Raw genomic sequence first — 7,484 nt, forward strand, 5'->3', positions numbered from 1 at the left:
CAGTCGGCTCCGACTGCTTTAGTCGGAGAAGAGCTGTAAGCAGAGGTTCGGTGCATCCCCGGTAGGAGACGCAGGTTGAAGTCGGAAGCGTTGTTGACCAGGCCTTCCGGTCGGAGAGATGGACCGGAGTCGGTGAACGAACGCTGTTCCTCCTCGGCCGGGCCTTCCGATCGGAGAAGCGGGCCAGAATCGGAAGCGAAGCCTTCCGATCGGAGAAACAGGCCAGAGTAGGAAGCGAGCGTCATTCCTCCTTGGCCAGGCCTTTCGGTCGTAGATTAGATCACCCTTCTAGCCTGTCGTTAGGTTTTTTGGCAATGCCAGGAGTTGCACGTTGTTCGCAACATCGTCTGTTGGACCAAGCTTTTACTAGGAAGCAGGTTCACAAGGGACCCTGGGTTTATGAACCCGACAATACGTATTTATCAAAAGGTTCAGGAACTGGTTTTGTGTCCTTGGAAAAGTTGCAAGGAGCTAACAAACAGATCTATCACAAAGGAGTATATACACTGCAAGGCCAAAAATGTGCGATCTTCATACACAGAACAGCACACTTTGAATCATTGAAGGTAAATATGGGCAAAATCATTTCTTCTAAAGAAGCGTTCACCTGGCACTAATTTAAGTCTGGCCCAAACAAAGAACGCAAATTTCCAAAGCAAAAGAAGTGATCTATTTGAATTGAATGATACTACTGCAGCAACTTGTTTGGGACTTAAAAGGCTTTGTTGTTGTCGTCATACTACTGCAGCAAGTATGGAGCCTGTTCTTCCGTACTCTTCGATCTGAGGTCAGAAAAATGGTCCAGGGGTCACAACAGCGAAGGACTCGGTCGTGAGCACAGAAAAGATGACCAATCCAAGGAAGACGGCTTCGAATCCTCCAATAAACTATAGAACCATATGCTGCCATTTCTTGTATCGAAGCCTGCAAATAAACTCCAGGTTTAATTATAAGGAATTAATGTTTTGATATGGCCACTTTGTAAGCGAAGGGAAGCAAATATAGCAGGTTGGTCACAATATTTGATTGCACTGTAAGTGGTTCTTGTGGTTAATCTTGCCTGTCAATAACAATAATGTAGCTCTGAGATGAAATAATGGGGTTTCGTTGCCAGAAATAGTGTAACGGCTAAAAGCTATATCGACAGGTTAGATTTGAGAGAATACAATCTTCTTAATAAATATGCAATGACGCGAATAAGGTTTTTTACAGTGGATAGATAGATTCGAGAAAATACAAACTTCTTAAATTGCCAATGAAGCGAAATATTTTTTTTACAGCAGATAGCATAAAGCAAAAATCTTGTTAAAGGCTATGTTGTTGTTGTTGTTGTTGGATAGCATAAAACAACAATCTTGTTAAATATATTGTGTAGTCCAGTGAAACCTAGGTCAGAATTTTCCCAGACCGTTAACAAAGCAAAAATGTGACCATAACTGTAACCTGTATGGAACCTGGTTTTAGGACCACATGTATTTCTCGCATGGCTTTGGATTTATGAATCACATTGCGCAATTCGTAGGCAGTAGAGAGTTTCAGAGCCACTCACATGGTGCTTCGTCAACCAAACAATCAGTATTCAATAGGTAGGGGCAGCCTGTAAGACACCACATAATTCGGTAAATTCCTGAAATCTCAATGTGTTTGGGCTGGAAGGTTAGGCACTCTCGAAACGGGTAAACAAACAACAGGCCATGCAATATTATATAAGAAATATGGAGATCTAATCATTTGATATAAAGTTATCAAGTAGGGAGCTGACCTGTCGAACACTTGTCTGTTCCAATATGGATGGAGAAAAGGAAAGTTGTTGTACATATGTATAAAAGAAAATGATCCTAGATCTTAGAAGTGTACAGGCAAAAGCAAAAGTAACCTAGCTGATCAAAACATGGAGAGGAGACCTAACTATTTGTAAATTGAGATTCATCAATTCCCCTGCAGAAACCATAGAAGAGAAATGAACAGTTTAGTCGCCCACCATAAGCAGGGCATATCAGACAAATTCAGGAGCTGAGCATATTTATAGTAATAGATGGCACGATAGAGGTAGCCTACACGGGTATGGTCGTTGTCATTGTAGAAAAGTATCTAGGACGGTAAACTGTATTGAGTCATATATATAAGACCTGGGACATGTGCTAACAACTGCAATATACCATCAATTAGTTTGTAGGCAAAGACGACAAACTTTGTTAATAAGCAAAATAGGATCACTAGAATGCCAAACGGCAGGAAACACATGAATTGGAAGGTAAAGAAAAAGGGAAAAAGGAATGTACTCACCCAGAGGCAATGGCTTGTAGAAGTGACATCTGTTGGCTGAATCACTAATAAACACCGACTGGGCACCACACCTGCAGGAGGAAAGCAATTAGTGTCTGCAGGTTGGAATGTGACACTACCAAAAAACTTTACTTGTTGAGGACATATCAGGATGGCTGTGATCTTTCATGTGTGAAAGTAGAGGAACATCAGATCATTTGCAATGAGCAAAATAAAATTGCCACCAACAGAACTAAATGGCAAGAATGTATGAGAGGCAAGGGAAGCGTAAAAAAAAAAAGATCTAACCGAAACCAGAGATCATCTCGAAATCGTAGCTGGTGACAGAATTAGTATGAAATAGCACTTCGTCACTGCACGGCAACGACCAAAGAAATCAGTCTCATGAAATAGCACTTCATCACTGCACGCCAACAGGCAAAAGAAATTAGTCTCTACTAATTAGTCTCAATTAATATGGATTGTGAAATAGCCTGAAGGAACCATCTGTGCGAACGTTGGGGACCAAATCCTAACCCCAGATGACCACAATAGTATGACACAAAATCCTAGCCCTAAATGAGGCAGGATCTAAGGCAAAAAAATGTTAAAAATTTAAACAACAACCAAGTAATGGATACATGACGAATCGATGTGGCTACCTGGTCATCAAGCCGTCTATTCGGATGCTGTGGAGGAAGAGGCGTTCAGGAGAGGCGGAGTGGCGACGATGAAAAGGGGCGACGTCGGCGATGGGGGCGACGCGGTAGAGGCGCGACGCCGGCCATGGAGGCGAGCGAGATGGCCGGAGGCGGCTCCGAGCTGTTGCTGGGCCACGTCGCGGCTGCCCTGCGGCGGGGCGGCGCGGCCGCGCCGCGGGGCGGGCGGAGGGCGCAGGTGGGGCGGCGGCGCCCCGGTGGGGTGACGTCGCAGCCGGCGTAGGGTGCAGGGCCGGTGGAGCCCGTCGTTGCGGTCTGGGTGCAGGCGCGGTGGAGTTCGTCGCTACGCGTCCGGGTGCAGGCGTGGTAGAGGTCCTCGTCGCCGTCGCCGCAGCGATTTCCTTTTTTTTTAGGCAGGTGATGAGTTATTACTGGGCCGTGGTGCCCGTGAGGCTTGAATAGATGAACAGGGATATGTGAGGAGACAAGGGGAGTGCACTATTTGTAAGATCACCACGGTTGAGGGTGCGTTTAGTCCGTGAAATAAAAATCTTTGACGTCACGTAGCATGTTTTGGACGTCGGAAGGAGTTTTTAGATACTAATAAAAAAATAATTACATAGCTCGCTTGGAAACTGCGAGACGAATTTATTAAGCCTAATTAATTCATCATTAGCGTAATTAGTTTTTTCGTCTATATTTAATACTTCATGCATGTGCCGCAAGATTCGATGTGATAGTTTAGGGTGAAATTTTTTGGGAACTAAACCAGCCCTGAGTTGTGTATATATATCCGTTTTGCAGACTCAATTTACTATTCATCCACGGTCTCTGCCGCCAACCTCCCCCACGCGCTAGATGGCCGCCACGCTCGCCTGCATCTTGGAGGTTCTCCGTCCTCCCTCCACGCGTTGGGTGCCCGCCATGCTCGCCTGCATCTCGGAGGTTTTCGCAAAGAAGACAAAAATCCTTACGTGCTTGGCCCGCCGCCGGTCCACCCTCCCATCGCCCGCCCCTCTTTTCCCCTGCTCCCCACGCTCGCTCGTCGACGCCGCTCCACCCGCCGCCGTCGCTGCACTTGCCCTGCATGTGGCTACGTGGGTGAATCGCATCACCTCCTCTTCCCCCTCGACGGCTACGGCGCCTGGGGCACGACCGGCTCCGGCTGCAAGACCTTCCCTCATCTTCACGTCTATAATAGCTCTGGTGTTACGAACTCGCTAAACATTGATATTATGGTCTAAGAAATAGATTTATTTCTATCTCTACCCCTATAATACACCACTTCAAATTATCCTATAGCCACTAAACAAATCTCACCTCTACAGTCACGACCTAAACTACGTCCACCCCACAAAACGCATACAGAAAAAGATAGCATTAAAAACATACGCACAAAATTAACTCTTACTTATTCTCTCCTTACTCAACCACATCCGACGGCCGATATTCTTTGGATCTCCCACCCCAATCTCCCCACTTCACCGCTCCACCCCACCCTCGATCTCTGCGCCGGGCTTCTCACCCCCTCGCTCTCTATCCCACGCACGCGGGCTCCAAACACCCACGCATAGCGATCAAAACCTACAATCACCTAATAAAAAAGAAAAAAGGAAACGCACGATCATAACGTGAACCCTACCCGTTGATCCCACCAGCCGCCGCCTCCCAGATCCGCTAGACCGAGCCGGTCGTGAGCGTCGAGAGCCTCGCCGCGTCTCCCTTCACAGGCGTGCTCCCTTCTCAGGGCAGCCGCTATTGGCCTAGCTAGACCGCGTCCACGAGGCCCGGTTCCTTGAGGCGCCAGTCGCCATCGTTCCGTGCATCCCAACTAGGCCGTGTGGACGCGATGCTACCCTGCCTGGCTGCCTGGCGCCGACATCCTTCCTCTCCTAGCGGCTGCGAAAGCTTCATGCAGCAACTGAGCAGACTAGCGTGGTCCTCGCGACAGCGGCGCACGCTCCTCCTGCTGCTTGCCGTTGTCGCCGCAGCCCGCCCGCCCGTGGGGCTAGGGTTGCACAGGGCGGCGGTGGCATCTCGGCGCGATTGAGAGCCCCAAGGGCGATGTCTGCACACGTGAGATTTGTTGAGGGAGAGAGACAAGGCAGCTGCTCCTTCACTCGGCGGCGGTGGCGGCAAGGGGAGCCATCGATTGCCAACCTGCTTCTGCCACCGTCTCGCCTGCATCTCCAAAATCTAAATCTCCACCAAGGATTGGCAAGAGGTATGGTTTACTGCCTTCTAGATTGTATTCCTGCCTTCTAGATGTCTACTGGCCTATTCCTGCGTTTTCCTGGAGATTGCTGGTCCTCTGTTTCCTCAATGTCGGATCCGTGTTCTTGAGTTTGTATTTGCCATCCAGTTCGTTGTGGTATTTGTCTATGAAAACGCAGCACGAATCAGAAACAATGTGTGTTTCATGTTTCAGTCTTCGTTCGTGTTGGTGCGGATATATTTTCAGATGTGATTTATTCGATGCCCGTTTCAGTTCTCTGGTTTTGGGACGGATGGAAATCACATCAGGTCTTGCTAATGTTTACTGCAAATTGAGTTGGTACTGGGTTAAGCATTTGCAGGGCACAAAAATCATAGGCGCCTCAAAGCCAAGCCTGACGCCCAGACGTTGCACATCTCCAGCACAACAAGCTCGGTCAACGTGTCCTGAGGTCAAACTCCAGTGCACACACATCAGACCTTCTAGGTGTTGGATGCGTTCTTTCCATTACGCTGCTGGATGGCGAGACTCCCTAATTTCCAAAGTCTACAACAAATCAAGGTGAGGGCACTCAACATAATAGGCTAAATGCAATGATAACCACGCATTGGATCTGCTTGACCAAATGTCTCAATGATCTAAGGCTTATCTCAACGAAGGATTTAGTATTTGCCTGACATCTCAATTATTTTTATGTTTGGATTTAAATAGCAACATATTTGACTACTAAGAAATGCTGATAGTGCTGATATCACACCGCTGGAGCTACGTAACTGCAAGAATGACTCTTAACTTCCATTTGATATTTTTCACTACGTAGGAGGAATGGATTTTTCATTGAAAATTTGTATTGTTCAAAGGCAACAATGAACTTGCAGACGACGAAGCCAACAGAAGTCGCTATGTAGTCCAAAAACAATGAACTTGCTAATGTTGCTAGCTTGCTTGAGAATCTCTAGCAGCTTAGCATGAACAACTCCTCCATAGCCGCCGCCCCCTACCCTCGCCACAGCCCCCTACCTCACAACAGGCGTGTTACAACAATACTTGAGCTTATTGTTGTTTGTTATTTTTTTAAAAAATTGTATCCTAATGCATAATCCAACACTTGATCCAAGGCCGGCTTCTCCCGAGCGAGTGATACACAGACATCTCTGCATCTGAATCCTTAACATCCTTAACTGTATCTCTCGGTGTTTGACGTTGTTGAACTGTATCTTTGTCTTTTTCTTTGTATCAGATGATGAAACCTCGAAACAATCTTAGGACACCTCCTGACACAGTGCTGGTACCTCTGTGAGTGAGAAGGCAATTCTTTTCTGATGATAATGCAACTGCTCTTAATTTTGCCTTTTATTTTTGTTTTTGGGTATCTTTTGGTCTTTAAAATTGTTTGCTCTAGGTAGGTATCTTTACAAACTTACACTGTCATGTGATCTGTGGTATGCCAATCTAGAATTACCGTCAAATTACTAATGCCAAAAATTGTCTGACTTGATGTGGCTTATGTGACTACGTATTATACATTTCCTATTTTGGTCATGTACTCATGTTAGTTTAATCTGATTATATAGACGTAGTTGTAGTCCCAATGGGGATCTCAAGACCTACCAGTAGGAAATGTCGTTTGATAATGTAAACCTCTGGTCTGATCTGGGATGGAGCCCCATCTGTAGTTGTTTAATTCAGCTATGGTGTGATTTAAATCGGGTCCCTGCGGGGTTATAATAACTGCCTGTTAACTTATTCAACGTCTTTTAGTTTATGAACTATAATGATATGCTACAGACAAAAAAACTACAATGAAATAAATTTTGGGCCTAATGCCACGCTTCTGTTAGCCATGGCATTGACCAGAGATGCTATGATTAGGTCGAAACAAAGTTGTTTCAACATTAGCATGGCACACTACTAGCGTTAGCACGGCGTGAGACCAATATTGTTCTAGAATTAACTTTTGACTTAATATGGTCCGTAGCGTTAGCACGGGCACTATACTAGTAAATACAGTGGATTAGTTACGTAAATGCCTATATGTGGTAATGAAAAATTCTAACGCGAAGAGTAGAATAAGTAGTTTTAAACATTGACACGAAAGCAATTTTTATAAACAAAATAAAATATAACTTGTATTTAGTACGAATGAAATTTGGAGTGTAAGTTTAATAGATGAAAATGCAACTCTTGTTTTGATGAATAGAAGTTGTTCAATAGTATATCTGATAGCTCATAAATCGAATCCGACATTTAAACTGGACCTTTCATGAATCGGCAGGAAGTTGAAATTATAGTTAGGATGTTATTTTTGACTATTTATATTAAGCACAATAATTAAGAGGCGTTCA

The 7,484-nt window shown here is 45.4% G+C and overlaps 1 long non-coding RNA gene and 3 pseudogenes across 6 annotated transcripts; 3 read left to right on the top strand and 1 right to left on the bottom strand.

Annotated features, from left to right (window-relative positions):
• Nucleotides 1–457: 457 nt before the first annotated feature.
• On the bottom strand, nt 458–3,377 carry LOC136511925 (uncharacterized). 6 transcript variants are annotated; one of them, XR_010772926.1, is made up of 6 exons: nt 2,928–3,377; nt 2,575–2,689; nt 2,287–2,357; nt 2,059–2,148; nt 1,550–1,938; nt 460–924 (listed from the first exon to the last, which is right to left on the bottom strand). It is a non-coding gene; the product is annotated as an uncharacterized lncRNA (long non-coding RNA). The 6 variants fall into 6 exon arrangements; XR_010772923.1 differs by having other exon boundaries at nt 459–924; nt 1,550–2,148; XR_010772922.1 differs by having other exon boundaries at nt 459–924; nt 1,550–2,357; nt 2,575–2,639.
• A 2,994-nt stretch (nt 3,378–6,371) lies between these two features.
• LOC136514658 (small nucleolar RNA snoR31/Z110/Z27) lies at nt 6,372–6,469 on the top strand (annotated as a pseudogene).
• Nucleotides 6,470–6,724: 255 nt separating this feature from the next.
• On the top strand, nt 6,725–6,862 carry LOC136514652 (small nucleolar RNA Z112; annotated as a pseudogene).
• A 94-nt stretch (nt 6,863–6,956) lies between these two features.
• Nucleotides 6,957–7,037, top strand: LOC136514675 (small nucleolar RNA snoR2/U65; annotated as a pseudogene).
• Nucleotides 7,038–7,484: the final 447 nt, after the last annotated feature.

Source organism: Miscanthus floridulus, chromosome 16, assembly GCF_019320115.1.
Source record: "Miscanthus floridulus cultivar M001 chromosome 16, ASM1932011v1, whole genome shotgun sequence".
NCBI classification, from domain to species: Eukaryota; Viridiplantae; Streptophyta; class Magnoliopsida; order Poales; family Poaceae; genus Miscanthus; species Miscanthus floridulus.